The sequence below is a fragment of the Hemitrygon akajei genome, chromosome 7, assembly GCF_048418815.1.
Source record: "Hemitrygon akajei chromosome 7, sHemAka1.3, whole genome shotgun sequence".
Lineage (NCBI taxonomy): Eukaryota > Metazoa > Chordata > Chondrichthyes > Myliobatiformes > Dasyatidae > Hemitrygon > Hemitrygon akajei.
The window spans coordinates 142,133,641-142,151,284 of NC_133130.1; the positions used below are offsets into that span (position 1 = coordinate 142,133,641).

A 17,644-nucleotide genomic window follows, 5' to 3' on the forward strand; every position below is an offset into this window, starting at 1 on the left:
CTCACTTCCCCTCTTCTGACAGTCCAACTGTGATTAAACATTCAATCAACACTCTTAATGGTGTCCTTGCTTAAGCGCCCATCGGTATTTTCTGTGAGCCCCTGTAGAAAGTTTGTTCAATGAAAGGATGCTGTGTTGATGTTCCTGACGTAAAACGTTTCATTGAGATTTACCAGTCAACCCATTCATCAGTCAGTTTCCCTTCTGCCCCTTGTTGAGATAAACATAAATCGGAGCTTCGGTTAAATCACCCTCAGCAGCAACAGAAATGGTGTAAGCAGACAGGTGTTGAGAAAGGGCAGTGGATATTGTACACATTAAGGAAAGGAATAGATGGTGCTCGTTACACTGAGTGACCAGGGTACCATGGTACAGCTGTGTCAAGCGCAACAAACACTGATTGGCCGTGTTCCAGAACTTCGTAATGCGAGCCAAAAGTAGTAACTAAATCTCAGGAAATGAGGAACAACTGCTTCATGCATTTGCACTTATTCTATTTAAATTGCTTTACTTAAGTTATAAGTAAGTTATAAGAAGATGTTCTATAGGTCAGTTGTGGAGAGCGCCCTCTTCTTCGTGGTGGCGTGTTGGGGTGGAAGCATTAAGAAGAGGGACGCCTCACGTCTTAATAAGCTGGTAAGGAAGGCGGGCTCTGTCGTGGGCAAAGTACTGGAGAGTTTAACATCGGTAGCTGAGCGAAGGGCGCTGAGTAGGCTACGGTCAATTATGGAAAACTCTGAACATCCTCTACATAGCACCATCCAGAGACAGAGAAGCAGTTTCAGCGACAGGTTACTATCGATGCAATGCTCCTCAGACAGGATGAAGAGGTCAATACTCCCCAATGCCATTAGGCTCTACAATTCTACCGCCAGGACTTAAGAACTTTTTAAAAGCTATTATTAATGCTTTTTGAGATAGTGATTTAGATGCATATCATATTTTTTACTGAGTTAAGTATTGTATGTAATTAGTTTTGCTACAACAAGTGTATGGGACATTGGAAAAAAAGTTGAATTTCCCCATGGGGATGAATAAAGTATCTATCTATCTATACAGCATCCAGGCAAGCAAGGTAAGGAAGAAGCAGAGACACTGATTCCATCGCTGATAACAATAAGATGTATATTTGTGACATATTGCAGAATCATGATGTTCTGTTACTAATTCAATCTATGTTCCTATACATAGGAAAGACTGGCTGAACTCAATTGTTATTGGATCTAATCAGCATTTCTCTTTCAGGTTCTGCCCTGTGCCCAAAGCGGAACTGTGGGTCTGAACAGTTTGAAGTTTTTGACCACAGGCATGAACTGTAATTTAAAATATTGATCTTTAATCATTAGAGCTGGTATGATTTTCATATCTTGCACTTTAATGAAGTTGAGGTAGCTCAGGTGCACTGAGGAAGGAGAGGAGATTTTGAATGCAGTTGCAGAAATTTCACTTGTTAAAGCATCATCGACAATTCTTTATTGTCAGCACACGTAGATGAAGAGTTAGCGGAGTGGTTCAGAGTTTCTGCATTCATGAAACAGTCCTTTTCTCCCAGAGAATCAGATTGGTCAAACTGCACAGAAGACATAACTGGTGCATTCTCCCTCCTGTGGCATCTTTTGTTCTGCATTACACCAGGTCAGCATAATGAGTCCCGCAGTCCTGTATTACACCTGATCTATAGAATGAATAGATTAATTAGAACTGAAACACCAACAATTATTTTCTTCCCACAGACACTGCTCTACCCTTGTGGCTTGTTTTTTGCTCCAGTTTCCAGCATCTGATATGTCTTGTGACTGTCTAGAATGAATGGCTGTGTTGCCTAGATCAAATAGTGATTCATTACAAGGGCAAATAAAAATAAGACTGGGGACAAGGGGAGCGACCATTGTTAGAGTGGACCAGTGTTAGAGAGTGAGTAGCATTGGCTCTCAGGCTTGAGTGAGAATAGGCTTGGGCAAAGTATGTATCTGATACGTTTCTTTTTCTCTGTTCATTGTTTGTCTGTTAGTTCACAGTTAGAGCAATGAGAATGTCTCTGTGTTGTATTCTTTGTGTGAGACGTGGGAATTCTGGAAGACATCCAGCCTCCCAGATAAACACAATTGCACCAGGGGTACCGAGCTACCCATCCTCAGAGAATGTGTTAAGCAACTGGATCTGCAGTTCAATGACCTTTGACTCATATGGGTAACTGAGGAGGTGATAGATAGAAGCTACCGGAGGTAGTCACCCCTAGGCTGCAGGAGGTAGATACCTGGATGACCTTCAGAGGAAGGAAAGGAAATGGACAGCCAGTGCAGGAAGGACAGGCAGATAATGGGGCAAAATGGCACTCAGTGGGATGGGTTGTAGTGTAACAGGGGGACAAAATCAAAAATGGTGATGAATACAGCACTGAAGGTGTTATATTTGAATGTACACAGTATACAGAATAAGACAGATGATCTTGTAGCGCAGTTAGAGATTGGCAGGTATGACGTTGTGGGCATCACTGAATTATGGCTGAAAGAAGATTATGGCTGGGAGCTTAAAATCCAAGGATAAAGATTATTTTGAAAAGACAAGCAGGTAATAAAGTGTGTAGTGTGGCTTTCTTAGTAAAAAAAATATCAGATCCTTAAAAAAAGATGACAGAATCAGAAGATGGAGGATCTTTGTGGGTAGAATAAAGTAACTACAATGGTAAAAAGGTAATCTAGCCAATAGCATCAAAGGGGAGAGCAGTAATCCAGACTTCTGAGAATGTCAGGAGACAGAGATGAGTGAAGTTGTCATTACTAAAGAGAAGGTGCTTAGGAAACTGAAAGGTTTGAAGGTAGATAAATCACTTGGATCAGATGGTCTACACCCCAGGGTTCTGAAAGAGGTGTCCTGAAGAAATGGTGGAGACATTAGTATTGATCATTCAAGAATCAGTAGATTGTAGCGTGGTTCTGGAGGACTAGAATATTACAAATGTCACTCCGCTCTTCAAGAAGGGAGAGAGGCAGAAGAAAGGAAATTATAGATCAGTTAGTCTGACCTTAGTGATTGGGAAGATTTTGAAGTTGATTGTTAAGGATGCGGTTTTGGAGTACTTGGAGACACTTGCCAAAGTCAGCATTATTTCATGAAGAGAAAATCTTACCTGACAAATCTGCTGGAATTTTTTAAAGAAATAACTAGTAGGATAATCAAAGGAGAATTGGTGGATTCTGTGTACTTGCATTTTCAGAATGCCTTTGGCAAGGTGCTCCACATGAGGATGCTTAATAAGTTAAGAGCCCATGGTATTACATGAAAGCTGTTTGCATGGATAGAGGATTGGCTGATTGACAGGAGCCAAAGAGTGGGAATAAAGGGAGCTTTGTCTGGTTGGTTGTCGGTAATTAGAGGCATTCCACAGTGGTCTGTGTAGGGACTGCTGCTTTTGACATTGTATGTCAGTGATGGAATTGATGGCTTTGTGGCCAGGTTTGTGAATGATACAAGATAGGTTGTGCTTGAGGAAAACAGGAGACTACAGAATGACTTAGACAGGTTGGAAGAGTGGGCAAAGGTATGTCCTCATGGAGGATTTCTTAAACGTTTATTTGCAAGTTGAGTTGATGGTGAGGATGGCAAATGCAAAATTAGCATGAATTTTGAGAGGATTAGGATAAAAAAGCAAGGATGTAATGTTGAGGCTTATATGACACACAGTGTATTATCAGCAACATTCGGCCCCTTGTCTTTGAAAGAATGTGCTGACAGTGGAGACGGTTAAGAGGACATTGAGAAGAATGATTCTGGGAATGAAAGCATTACTAAATGAGGACTGATTGATGGCTCTGAGTCTGTAAAGGGAAATGTGGAGACCAAGCCATTAAGTATAGCTAAGGCAAAGCCTGATAGATTCTTGATTAGTTAGGGAATGAAGCGTTACGGGGAGAAAGCAGGAGCTCAGAGCTGACATGGAAATGGATCAGCCATGTTGTAATGACAGAGCAGTGTCAATGGGCCAAATGGCCTAAATCTGTTCCTATTTCTCATAGTCTTATTGTCTTATGTTCATATGTCTACCTTTGATGGCTCTGGATCTGTACTTGCTGGAGTTTAGAAGAATGATAGGGAGATCTCATTGAAATTTATCAAATTTTGAAAGGTCTGGATAGAGTAGATGTGGAGAGGATGTTTCTAGGATCAGAGGCACTGTCTCAAAATAGAAGGACATACATTTAGAATGGAGAAGATGAGGAATTTCTTTAGCCAGAAGGTGGTGAATTCATTGCCTCAGGCAGCTGCGGAGGGCAGGTCATTTGGCCTATTTAAGACTTCTTGATAAATCCAGGTGTAAATGGTTACAGGGAGAAGGCAGGAGAATGGGGTTGAGAAGGAAATGGATCAGCAATGATCAAATGGAGGAGCAGGCTTGATGGGCTGAATGGCCTAATTCTGCTCCTGTGTCTAATGGTCTTAATAGGCCCAAGAACACCACAATGTTGCCCTTTTAACACACACTCTCCCCCGGCACAAAGATCATTTCAGGGGTAACTGGGGATGGGCAACAAATGCTGACATTGTTTATTATGTCACCACTTGCTGAACAAACAAAACTGACGCATCTGAAGTTTCCTCACTCAGCATCAAACAAAGATCACACTTGGGACCAGAGAGAGGGCTCAGACCTTCACCCATTCAGTGCCATCCAGGCAACCCGCCCAACTCAGCTCTTTATTTCCTCACAACCTGACCTAAACTGCAACTGATGTCAGTCTTAGGACAGAACAAATACACCATCTTTTCTTATGACCTTTAACATCGAACAGTACAGGCCCCTCGGCTCACGATGCTGTGCTGACCTTTGAACCTATTCTTAAGATCAATTTAACCTTTCCCTCCCACGTAGTGCTCCATTTATTTTTAATCTATGCCCCTAACTAAGAGTCTCTTAATTTTCCCCAATCTATCTGCCTCAACCGTTGCCCCGGCAGTGTGTTGCATGCACTCACCATTCGCTGCATTAAACCTGACCCCAAGATCTCTCTGTTCTCCACACTTCTAATAATCCTGCAATGAACCACATATTCTGCCTTTGTTTGAACTTCTGAAGAGCACCACTTCATACTTTCTTGACTGAACTCCAGTTGCCACTTCTCAGCCCTGCTCTCCATCCCACCAACCCACGACAATCTTCTGTACTATCCACAGCACCACCAACCTTTACATCAAACTTACTACTCACCCTTCCGCATCCTCATCCAAATCATTTATAAAAATCATAAGGAGCAAGTGTCCCAGAACAGATCCCTGGAGAGAACACGGGTCACCGGCGTCCAGACAGAATTCACTCCACATACTGCCACCCTCTGCCTTTGCGGGCAAGCAAATTCTGAATTCACACAGGCAACGTTTCTGGATCTCCTGCCTCCTGATTTTCTGAATGACCCATATCTGGGAAACCTAGCACAAATGCCTTACTAAAATCCCTATACAACACATCTACTGGTCTACCTTTGTCAATCTGTTTTGTCACTTTCAAAGAATTCAGTCAAGTCTGAGGGGCATGATGTGCTCTTCATAAAGTCATGTTGACTACCCTTAATCAGACTATGTTTCTCCAAATGCTTGTTAATCCAGTCTCTAAGAATCCTTTCCAATCATTTGCCCACTGCAGATGCAAGGCTCACCGGTTTATAATTCCCAGGGTTATCCCTATTTCCTTTCTTGAACAAAGGACTAAAATGTGCCATCATCCGATCTTCTGGAACTACTCCTGTGGCCAGTGAGGACACACAGATCATTATCAAAGGCCAGCAATATTTTTCCTCACTTTCCTTTGCAATCTGGGGCATATTCCAACTGGCCCTGGGACTTCTCTATCCTGATGTGTTCTCAACATTTCCAGCATGTCGACTTTCTAATCATTGACATATTCTATTATATCAGCCTGCTTTACACAGTCCTCACACTCATCACAATCCCTCTCAGTGGTGAATACTTAAGCAAAATATTTATTAAGGACCTTCCTTTCCAGCTCCGGCTCGAGACACATTTTTCCTCTTCTATCCCTGATCGGACCTACCCTCACTCGAGACATCCTCCTGTTCTTCACTGATGTATAGGATGCCATGAGGGTTTCGTCAATCCTACTCCCCATTTTCATGCACCCTTCTAGCTCTCTTATGACCATTCTGAAGCTTTTTCCTGGCTACCATGTAACTCTTGAGTCCTGACTGATACTTGTTTCCTAAGCTTCTTTCTTCCTCTTGACTAGATGTTCCACATCTCTTATCAACCATGCATCCTCCCCACTACATTCCACTCCCTGCCTCAATGGGACAAACCTATCTAGAACCTCATCCAAATGCTTGCTAAACAGTGTCCACATTTTCATTGTGCTTTTTTCTGAGTATATCTTTTCCTACTTAATGCTCCCAAGTTCCTGTATAATAGCACCATAATTTGCCTTCCCCTATTTACTTTCCCATGCCATCTGCTCCAGTCTCTGTCCAAAGATATGGTAAAGGTTTGGGGGTTTTGTGACACTTGCTGCTTACCCACTGAGAAATCTGTCATCTGACCAGGTTCATTACTTACTACCAAACACAATATGGCCTCTTGTCTAGTCAGCCTATCTACCTATTGAGTCAATTAAACTCTAAACCACATATGCATGAGACATGAGATGAAAGCAGTAAGCTCTCCCATTCAGGGAGATAATGCAGTCTCCATGCACACAGAGCAGAGGTCAGGGTTGTACACATATCATGAAACTGTAAGCCTTCAGCTCCACTAGCCATGTTGTGACAGCATTTCACAGTGACCAATCTCCTCCTGAAGATATTGTCCCATCCCAGACAGTTTCCCCGATCTCCATTCGGTGGTTCACATTCCTCGTACTGGAAACCATCCAGCTCCTGGAGTGCCTCTTCTGAAATAGACAGACAATGACGTGTTGCTGTTCAGTTGACCTGATCTCTGTCATTGCCTCTTCACACAAAGCAGACATTTGTGAATATTTTCTGTTTTCCTCTTGGATTAGCCAGAACCTCCTGCACAGACTGAAGCCATTTCAACACAAATCCCTTCCAGCCCCACCCTGGTTCATCTCCCCGATCAGAACATTGTTCTAATTCTTTGTTTCCCCAGCATCCTCTTATAAATGTCAATGTTACCCCTTGTTGAAGATGCTGCTCCCAGAGTAGTGCCAGGGTAGTGGTGGAAGGGGAACCTCACCCTTCACCATCAATGTGGAGAGATACAGGAGATGTGAATACTTCCCCAGCTCTGGCATATTGAGTCCCGTGAGAGCTGAGTTAGTCCTGTGATCCTCATCTAGTGCCTCTTTTGGAATAAAGACAACAGGCTGTAATGGCTGATTGGCAGGTGGCAAATGGTGGCAATGAAGGGAGCCTTTTCTGGTTGGATGCCAATGTCTGGTAGTGTTCCACAGGGGCCTGAGTTGGGACTGTTGCTTTTTCCATTATACGTCGATGATTTGAATGAAGAAATTGATGGCTTTGCAGCAATGTTTACTGTGATATGATGATAGGTGGAAGGGCAGGTAGATTTGAGGAAGCAGAGAGACTACAGAAGGAATTAGGAGAATGGACACAGAGGTGGTAGATGGAATACAGTGTCCATAATTGTATTGCCATGCACTTTGGTAGAAGAAATAATGCATAGACTATTTTCTAAATAGAGAGAAAATTCTAAATCCTGAGGTGCAAAGGGTCGTGGGAGCCCTCATGCAGAATTCCTTAAAGGTTAATTTGCGGATTGAGTCGGTGGTGAGGAAGGCAATTGTGATGTTAGCATTCATTTTGAGAGGACTAGAATAAAAAGTAAGGATGTAATTTTGAGACCTCATAAAGCACTGGTGAGGCCTCACTTGGAGTATTGTGAGCAGTTTTGGGCCCTGATCTGGGAAAGGATCTGCTAACACTGGAGAGGAATCAGAGCAGGTTCACGAAAATAATTGTGGGAGTCAAAGGCATTTCATATGAGGAGTGTTTGATGGCTCTGGGCCATTTACTCAGTGGAATTCAGAAGAAAGAAGGGTGAACTCATTGAAACCTATTGAATTTTGAAAGGCCTCAGTAGTGTTGATGTGGAGAGGATGTTTCCTATGTCGGAGAGTAAAAGACCAGAGGACACAACCTCAGAGTGGAGGGACATCCGTTCAGAATGGAGATGAGGAGGAGTTTCTTTCGCCAAAGAGTGGTGAATCTGTGGAGTTTATTGCCATACTTGGATGTGGAGGCCTCGCCACAACCACGGATTCAGCAGCGCATCAGATTTGGCAATTGAACTCGTGAATATGCACGTGTCAGCTAATTATCATTTCATTGTGATAGTATTTAACTCCATTCATTCCGTCACAGTATTTGTCGAGACTTGGGCACAGCTACTCTTCGTTATCTGTATTCCGCTTTGTCTGAGAAATTGGACTGTCGAGTCAACTGACTCTGAAGGCTAGCGGTATTCGTTTTATTCGTAGTTGTTCTTTCCAGCCGCAGTGTAGGCTTCGTTTTCCATTTGAGAGTTTTAGTTAACGGCCCTGTTTTGGCCTAGCATTCATTGTTTTCTTTTCCCTTTAACATTGTTTGCATTAAAGTCTGAACTATCGACCCGCGTCAGTGTCTCTCACACCGTACTTGGGCCATATCCGCACCTGGTGACAGGCCTAGTCATTGGGAACATTTAAGGCAGGGGTTGATGGATTCTTGATTAGTCATGGCATGAAGGGATATGGGGAGAAGGCAGGAGATTGGGGCTAAGAGGGAAATGGATCAGTCATGATGAAATGGCGGACAAGACTCTTTGGGCAAAATGGCTGAATTCTGCTCCTACATCTTACGGTCGTATAGACCATTCACATTAACTGCACCGTTAGCATTCATAAATGGTCTAATAACAACATTATTTTTCACCGTACAGAAACACTTCAGAACATGTGTTATCCATACAGATACACAACGGTAGTCTCGTTGGTCTATTGATTTACAACACCTGATGCACACAGTAATGAATAACTTCAATATAGATTGTACATATCACTGCTTTCCTGAGAAATTTATGCAAACTTAACTTAGTCTTATTTCCTCAGCTCAGGTGAAGTGAATCAGAATGAATAACTCATTATAAACATTACCTGATAAAGTTTGTGGAGACATGTATTAATGAAAAATTTGCATTCTGCTATCGTCAAACACACAAACCTCCCAATACAGGATTATAGTGAGTTGAGGCCCCTCACTGCAGTGAAAAGTAAGAATATCTGAGGGACACTTGTCCTTAGCATCTGTGGAACCAATTATGATGACGTATCTTAAACATAAAACTTTAACCCACTCTGCTGTTGCCACAGATGCTGCCTGGCCTGCTGAGTGTTTCCTGCTTCATCTCCTTGTGAACTTTATAATCAACATTCCAGTTTAGTTACAACTAGGTCCAAATGTAAAGTGCCCGGCAGCATCATTTGGGGTCTTTCACTCTGAACCATCCAGTGCTCTCATTGACCCTCCATCATTCAATCACACACAGAAAATTTGCTCTTCACACAGTGAAACTGCTCACAGGTGTTTGGTTCCAGAAGATCGTTCCTCTGCACTTTGTGGGAAAGTTTTGACTCCTCGTGGTGGGGAGTTGATGTTCATGAACCTATGAATAGCACTGACAGTGGGCTTTGACACAGCATCACTGGTGTCACATGTTGCAGGGTATCAGACAGAGAATCACAGAGGCACCGAGGGGCAGAGTCAGAGGGGTGAACAGAGGGAGGATGGGAAATGTTCACAAATGAGAGGGTTTGAAAGGTGGAGGGAAATAGAGAAGCAGTGTTGGTGAGATAGGCTCTTCCGGGTCAGTCACCAAAGCCAGTGGGGTGGACGGAGAGGGGTGGGAGAGGATTCATTCTGATCAGAGGTCTGAGTTGCCAGCTGAGGAATGTATTGGAAATGAAATCTGTCAGAGGCTGTGGGGGCAGTATGGATGAAGTCTACAGGGAGATGAAGACCAACACGGGGTTAAAATCTCATATAAGTGAATGTAACACAACAGGAAGCAGTGATGGTTTCAGTGCCTGACGTTAGTTCTTTAACCTCACAACGTCAGAGTGACAGGGTCGATCCTGACCCTGATACTGTCTGTGTGGGTTTGTACCGTCTCCCAGTGACTCTGTGGTTTACTCCTGGTGATCTGGTTTCCTCCCACATCCCAGGCTGGGAGGTTAATTGGCTCCTGTAAATCAGCCCTGGTGTAAGTGATAAGAAGGATAATTTGGGGTCAATTGCTGGACATTCAGAGAGAGTGCTTATGTTGCTGTTAAATGGGTGTAATGGGATTATTGAGACAGCCGGCAGTTACACTTTGGGTCCAATAGTCTTCCAGTGTTGTACAAAAATACAAGATAATATATGGGACGGGAGATGGGAAAACAGGATTTCGTCAAGTGGAGGAGGTGCCTTTCCAGAGAAAAGCACTGGGTTCGATCAGGAATCTTTTTATTTGAGACGATGAAAACTAATTTAGAGTTCCTGATTTTGTTTGGGTCGAAATACTTAGTCCTGGAGCTGAAAAGGATCTGTTTTTTGAAGATCTGTTGATGTAGACCAGAATCATTACATCTCTCTCACACCTCAGATACTGCCTGAACTGTTCAAAATTTACAGTATATGCAGTTCTGATCACTGGGGTTTAAAGTTTGGTCCTGGGTCACACAGGTCCCAATGTTCTCTCTGGCCTGGTGCAGTGGGAATGTGGGTAGACGGGGGATGGGGGAGGAAGCAGAGCTGGTGAAGGTGGGTCCCAATGGATCATAGACTGAGGCAAGAAGGGATACATCACAGTGGGAACACAAACCGATCCATAAATGTGGAGTAAAGAGATTGGTTCAGAACTGAGAAACTGCTTCCCTTCAGTATGACGAGCTGTCAATGATATCAGAATCAACGTCAGGGCAGCAAACACATATTGACTGGGAGTTCAGTGCATTCCAGAGGTGGACACGAGGGTGGATGGAGAGAACCTGTGGTGAAGTGGGAACCTGAGAATGAGTCTGGGAAAAGGGAGAAACACTGGGACAGGAAAGGGAGAACTGATCCAGAGGTGACCTCAGTGTGAAACAAACTTGTCTGAAGTCGTGGTGAACCTGGGATTATTTGAATCACCAATTTCCCCCTCTTCCTTCAGCACCACTACAATCTTGGGTCTGTTCATATTCTCCTGACTCTCTCAGATCAGCAGATTTCTTCATTTGAATAACAGGAACAGACTTAAGAAATGGAAGAACAATAAAAGCTTTTACATTATGTGGGGTGACAGTTGAGATTTGACGTTATCTCAATTGATTATTACTTGGAATCCAAAAAACCAACCTGGTGCTTACCAGAGTTACAAATGATAAAGATATTACTGGAAACTGAGGTAGGGAGGAACAGCTCTGAGATGTGATGATAAGAGGATATTCAAAGGCCGGGAGGAATGGCAGCTCACCACTTGACATCACAGCTGCAATAATAGATAGATAGATAGATAGATAGATAGATAGATAGATAGATAGATAGATAGATAGATAGATACTTTATTCATCCCCATGGGGAAATTCAACTTTTTTTCCAATGTCCCATACACTTGTTGTAGCAAAACTAATTACATACAATACTTAACTCAGTAAAAAATATGATATGCATCTAAATCACTATCTCAAAAAGCATTAATAATAGCTTTTAAAAAGTTCTTAAGTCCTGGCGGTTCTCCCTACTCGGGCTTTTGGTCGTGCTGTCTGTGGTCGCCCTCCATTCTGCTGGGGCAGGTGAGTGACTCCAACATCGATTCTCTCTTCCAGTGCAGTTTAGTCTCAGTCAAGTCCCAGAACAGTATTGAATCCTCAGGGATTGAGCATGGCAGGCAGAGGTGATGAGAGAATGTAGCTGCACCTCCCAAGTCACAATCTGTGTCTCTGCTGCCATTCTCCAAGGACAGTAAAGGAGGACGACACCTCTGCTCCAATCTCAGTGTGTTCAGCAGTGCTGAATGTGTTTAGGTGAAACAGCAGCTCAATCCTTCCAACAAATCCCAACTTCATTTATCATTGAGATGGATGGAGTCACTGAACAAACTGAAATTCTGAATAACACCCAGAAAGCAAAAGGTAGCAACCAATCAAATTATTTGTTGCTTTCAGTGTGGTGGGAAAAGGGAAAGTCTGTCCACACTAATGGTTCCATTTCTGGTGCAATTGACAGAGGGATAAAGTTAGTGGACCAGTGACCGATGGATTCAGGGGAAGGGGGTATACAGGTCAACAGTGGGGCAGAGACCACAGGCTTCAAAGATTGGTTCTGTCTTCTGTCAAACCTGAGAAAAACATTGAACTTCCTGCACTGCCCAAGTTTTAGATACCAGAGAACAGAACAGTCATCTTTGACAAAGTGCTCCGGGTGATCCAAGTGCAACAGTTCAGAGGGTGGGGTGGAGGAAGTGGACACACAATTTGTGGAAAATAGAATTAACAAGAAGTCAATCTTTAACTGATGACCCTGTCCATTGCTGAAAGTGTGCGGGTGTCAGGAATTGTGGAGAATTCTTGACCCAAAACTGCAGCAGCAGAGACTATTTAGTGGGGGTCAATGACTTCAAAAACAAACTGCAAAATTACAGTCTATGAGGGGCCACAAAACAAGAGAAAGCTGACATGGAAACAAGGAAATAGATGATGAGGAGCAAATGTATGAGGCTGGCTGTTTCATTTGAAAGAGCGAGTGTTGTGGGTGGGAGCTGGGTTTAAATAGGCTGCAGGTGATGAGTTGAAAATGAGGGGCAGGTGACTCCTGTTATCTGGGTGGAAACTAAGTGGTTCCAACTTGTGCAGGCCTGACAACAGGTGCTGGATACTGAAATGATATCAGAGTCACAGATGCAGGTCCACAGGACACTGGTGATGTTGACTAATGTTGTCATGTAGGTTGGTGCTGGTTCACTAATAAGACACCAGCCTGGCAGAGACACTGTGTCTTTTCACCACATTCCCATCTATTCATTACACACCTTTCCGTTATACCATGCACACATTGTCCATTCTGGATTCAGCTCAGTGGGGAACATTAAACAGAGGAGCAGGCAGCTGTTTCTGAAATAGTCAACACTGAGAGGTCAAGATGCCTTACAGCCTGTTGCATTTATTCCAGAGGAGGCTATGCGTGAGCTGGACTCTGCCCTGAGGGAGATCGACATGCGAGAACTGGGTGAGTTTTCACATCCCCTTCTGTCTCTCCCTGTGCTGACAGTGACGGGTGAGGTTTCCCTCCCACCACTTCCCCGGCTCTACTCTGAGAGCAGCGTCTACGATAACAGGTAACATTGATGTTATTAACCTGATGCTGGACAGACAAAGGAGTAGAACAATATTCTGAGGAGGGAGATGAGGCAGGTTGGTGCAGGGGAGGGAGATGTGTCGAACACTCAACTGTTGTCCAAGTGGCTTCAGCCCATGCAGCAGGGTAATCCAACATGGAAACAGCAAAGATTCCCAGCTGTCTGTATTGAATGTAGAAACAAACACAGTGATCAGCTCAACTGAACACAACACATTGCTCTCTGTCTATTACAGAAGAGGCACTGCGGAAGCTGGTTGGTTCCCAGTACGAGGTTCGCGAACCACTGGATGGAAATCTGGGTAAGAGTAGGCAATGGGACAATATCTTCAGGAAGAGGTTGGTCCCTCTGAAACTGTGGCTTAGCACAGCTAGTGGAGCTGGAGCCTCATGGTTTCGTGCACCGAGTTTGATCCTGACCTCCAGTGGTATCTGTGTGGGGTTTGGATCATTTCACTGATGGCCTGGAAGTCCTCCAGTCACTCCAGTTTCCTGCCATGTCTCAGGCATGTTCAGCTTAAAAGGTTAATTGTTCCTAGTGTGTGGGTGATTGACAGAATGGGCTTCTGGATAGCTTTGACCCATTAACACAGGGAAACAATCATAGGGTGAAGGAACCATGGTTGACAAGGTATGTTGACCATCAAGAGGACGAAAGAGAAATACAGGAGGAAACAGGTTGAAGATGCAGGTTTATGAAGGAAAGATCAGACATGGCCCTAGGAAGTTACAAGGTGACCACAAAGTCAACTAGGAATGGTCCTAGTAGAGCTGGAATGGGGCATGAGAATATCTTGGCACATACGATTAATGAAATGCCCATGGTATACCACACATACGTGAAGAGCAGAAGGATAACTAGAGTGAGTATAGGAGAAAGTCAGTTTAGGACAGATCAGGGATAGAAGCAGAAACATGTGCCTGGAGTCAGAGTGGGCAGGGGAGATTCCCAATGAATATTTTCAGTGAGAGGGTCCTGATGAACGTCAGGGTAGATTTATAAATTCCCAGATGACAGAAAGTTAGGTGGAGTAGTATAGAACATTGTTGCCAGTTACAGCAGGAAATTGATCGGATACCAAGCTGGGCTGAGAAGTGATGGATGAATTCAATCAGAAAAGTGTGAGGTGGTACAGTGTGGAATTGGAGTATTATGTTCAGTTCAGGATCCCTCCTCATATAAATGATGTGAGTGCTTTAGGGAAGGTGCAGAGGAGTTTTACCAGGATGCATCCTGGTTTGGAGAGCATGTGTTTTGTGGATAGGTTTAGCAATCCAGGGTTTTAGTCCTTGCAGCGAAAAAGGATGAGTGGTGAATTAATAGACACACATATTTGGGATGATAAGGGGCAAGGTCAAGTGGATATTCAGAGACAGTGTCCCAGGGCAGATAGGCTCATATGAGGGACCATATTCTCAGGTGACTGGAGGAAAGGCCCTGCTAGGTGTGATGGTAGGAGCATTTGAATTAGGGGCATTTAAGAGACTCTTAGATAGGCACATGGATGAAGGACAAATGGAAGGCTATGAGAGAGGAAAGGAAAAGGTTAGATTGATTTTAGAGAAGGTTAAAAGGTCCACCCAACATCGTGGGCCAAGGCACACGTCCTGTTCTAAGTTCTATGTTAAATGTCATAAGAAAAGTTGCTGGATTAGTTTGATCCTGAGAGTGACCTCAGTTGCATCTTGTTAGTTCAATCTGTGGGGAGTGAGATGCACGGGCTGCCTGGACCCCACTGAATGGGTGAGGGGCTGAGCAGTCTCCTCCTGGTCCAGTTGTGATCTTTGGTCTGGGCAGAATATGGAATCTTCAGGTGCGCCAGTTTTGTTTATTGCCGCCAGGTGACACAGAGAGCAATGTCAGCATTTCTTCTCTATCCCGAATGCCCCTGAACTGGGGGAAGAGGGCTTGTTAAGAGTGCAACACACTGGTATTCTAGGGCATACTCTGGTGTTTTATTTAAAGATCCTGCTGAAGGAAGAATGAAATGTGGGAGTATCTATTTTCTGATGTTAATGAGGCTCTAAATTTGCTTTGTTACTGTGCAAACACCAGTGCTCGGTGACACCCAGTGACCCGTGTAGCAAATACAGAGCTCTGAACACTAACGTGGGTCGCCTCATATTGTCTCTCATTTCATTGGTCAACAGACAAACAGCTGCAGAGACGTAGAAAGTGGACTGATTTTTCAACAAAATCCTAAGCAAAATCAGTAAGTATTTCTTTTGAAATTTGATTGAATGAAAATTGACAGTGATGTGAGGATTAAGGATGGACATTTGGGGCAATGGAGATCAGCATCATGACAGGACTGGAGATTTCTGGAATGCAGTTCATGCTGGGGAATGGATCCACTCTAATCGAGGGTACCTGGAGTTTAGGGAGTGGTGTTCGTTGACTGGTGGGTGATAGGGTTCTGTTTGCATGTCATCTGAGCAATGAGCCCAGTGGAACTTCACAGAAATGTGGAGAGGAGACATTTATGGGAACTGGGATATTTTCATTTCTGGAAGTTTCCAGTGCCTTTTGCATGTTACTGTTACAGGAACTGAAGTTCTGTTCAACACAAATCCTCTTTCTCCTTTACACACAGGCAAGAAGCTCTCAGTCCGTGACTGATGGTAGCAATGTTGGAACCTTGTGATGACTCAGATTATCAGTGGGTCATTTTTCGATTCGAGATCACACAAGGAAGTTGTAGTGTTTGCTCATATGCTACCGCGGTGTATGCAGTAGCCCAGACAAGCTAGAGATATCTCCAGAAATGCAAGTGTCCGGTACATCGATTAAAGAAATGGCAACTTCAAAACAAAAATCTAAATTGAATTTGTCAAATAGATAATATTACCTCTTATTTCAGGAAAAGCATTGAAAGAAAAATTAAACAAACCTGCTGCTCTGGCTGAGTGATCTACTGACCTTCTGGTAAGTACTGGACATTCACAGCTCCCCCAACCTGGAGCTGAACATTTCATTTAAATATTTACCAAAGGGTAAATGTCTAGGGAACTCAGCAAGTTATGGGGCAAAGGAAACGGTTATTGGAGGGTGGAATAGCTAGGAACAGAATACTGATAGAGGTCATTCGAGGGCAAAGCTCATTCAGATGGAAGGCAATGTGGCAAAGTCTGAGGTCATCCACCTTGGATCAAAGAGGAATAACTCTGAGAGCAGCTGTGGGCAATTGACTAGATCGATCACTACCATAGCATTGTTGGTCTGCAGCGTATTATTACACTGATGGGTCTGTAGCCACTCGGCTTACTTTTCCCTTCTCATTGCAACTTTCAAACAACGAGTGGTGTCCATCCAATGTTCCTGTGATGCTCAACTCCAGAGGGCCCCTAGGGCAGATACTAATCCACTGTTTAACATCGGTGCACTTCCTTGTTGTTCTGTGGAGGTCTTCAAATCAGTGCCCGTGCAGTCTGGAAACACCATTCAGAAAGTCTCATTCAGTTTCTCTTCCCTTGCTAATACACAGATTTCTCACTAACGTTACAAGGAAGAATCTGTTCCCTTGTTAGCACACTGATTTCTCGTTACACAGTCCTGGTGTAATACAGAACAGTGTGACTCGTTACACAGACCTGGTGTATACAGAACTGTGGGACTCGTTACACAGACCTGGTGTAATACAGGACTGTGGGTATCGTTACACGGATCTGGTGTAATACAGGACTGTGGGTATCGTTACACGGATCTGGTGTAATAGAGAACAAAAATGCAATAGGAGGGTTAACTCATCTGTTTTGTCTCTGTCGTAGTTTAATTGACCCCATTCACTTCGGAGAGAAGGACTGTTTAATGAATACTAGAATTCTGAGCGACAACAGCGGCTGTTAATCTACATGTGATGTCAATAGGAACTCGCCGGTGATGCTTTAGCAAGTGAAATTTCTTCTGCTCAGTTTGAAATCTCTGCTCATGGCTCAGTGCGAGTCTGAGACTCCTAATCACCTCAGCTTTCTTCCTCACCTGTGTGCTTATATAATCTAAGTAAAGCAATTTAAAAATAATAAAAAATAACTGCATTAAACAAATGTTCCCCATTTTTTCCCTGAGAATTCGTTGCTACTTTTGGCTCCTGTTATTGACGTTGACAGCTGCACCGGGGTAACTTGTGTCCGTTCTGCCCTGCTGCAGCTTTGGTCTCTCACTGTAATGAGCACCGTCAAAGTGCTGGAGGATCTCACAGGCCAGGCAGCATCTATGGAAAAGAGTACTGTTGACATTCGAAGGGCCGTTCCAAATGGTCCCTGCCTGTAACGTCGACTGTACTCTTTTCCATAGATGCTGCCTG

General features: G+C 43.7%; 1 long non-coding RNA gene across 2 annotated transcripts in view; it reads left to right on the forward strand.

Moving 5' to 3' along the window:
• LOC140730997 (uncharacterized) overlaps positions 1-13,217 on the forward strand; it is a 566,791-nt gene extending 553,574 nt beyond the window's left edge. For both annotated transcript variants that reach the window (XR_012099714.1, XR_012099715.1), the window contains exon 4: positions 13,155-13,217. This is a non-coding gene — a long non-coding RNA (uncharacterized lncRNA). The remainder of the gene's footprint in view (positions 1-13,154) is intronic.
• Positions 13,218-17,644: the final 4,427 nt, after the last annotated feature.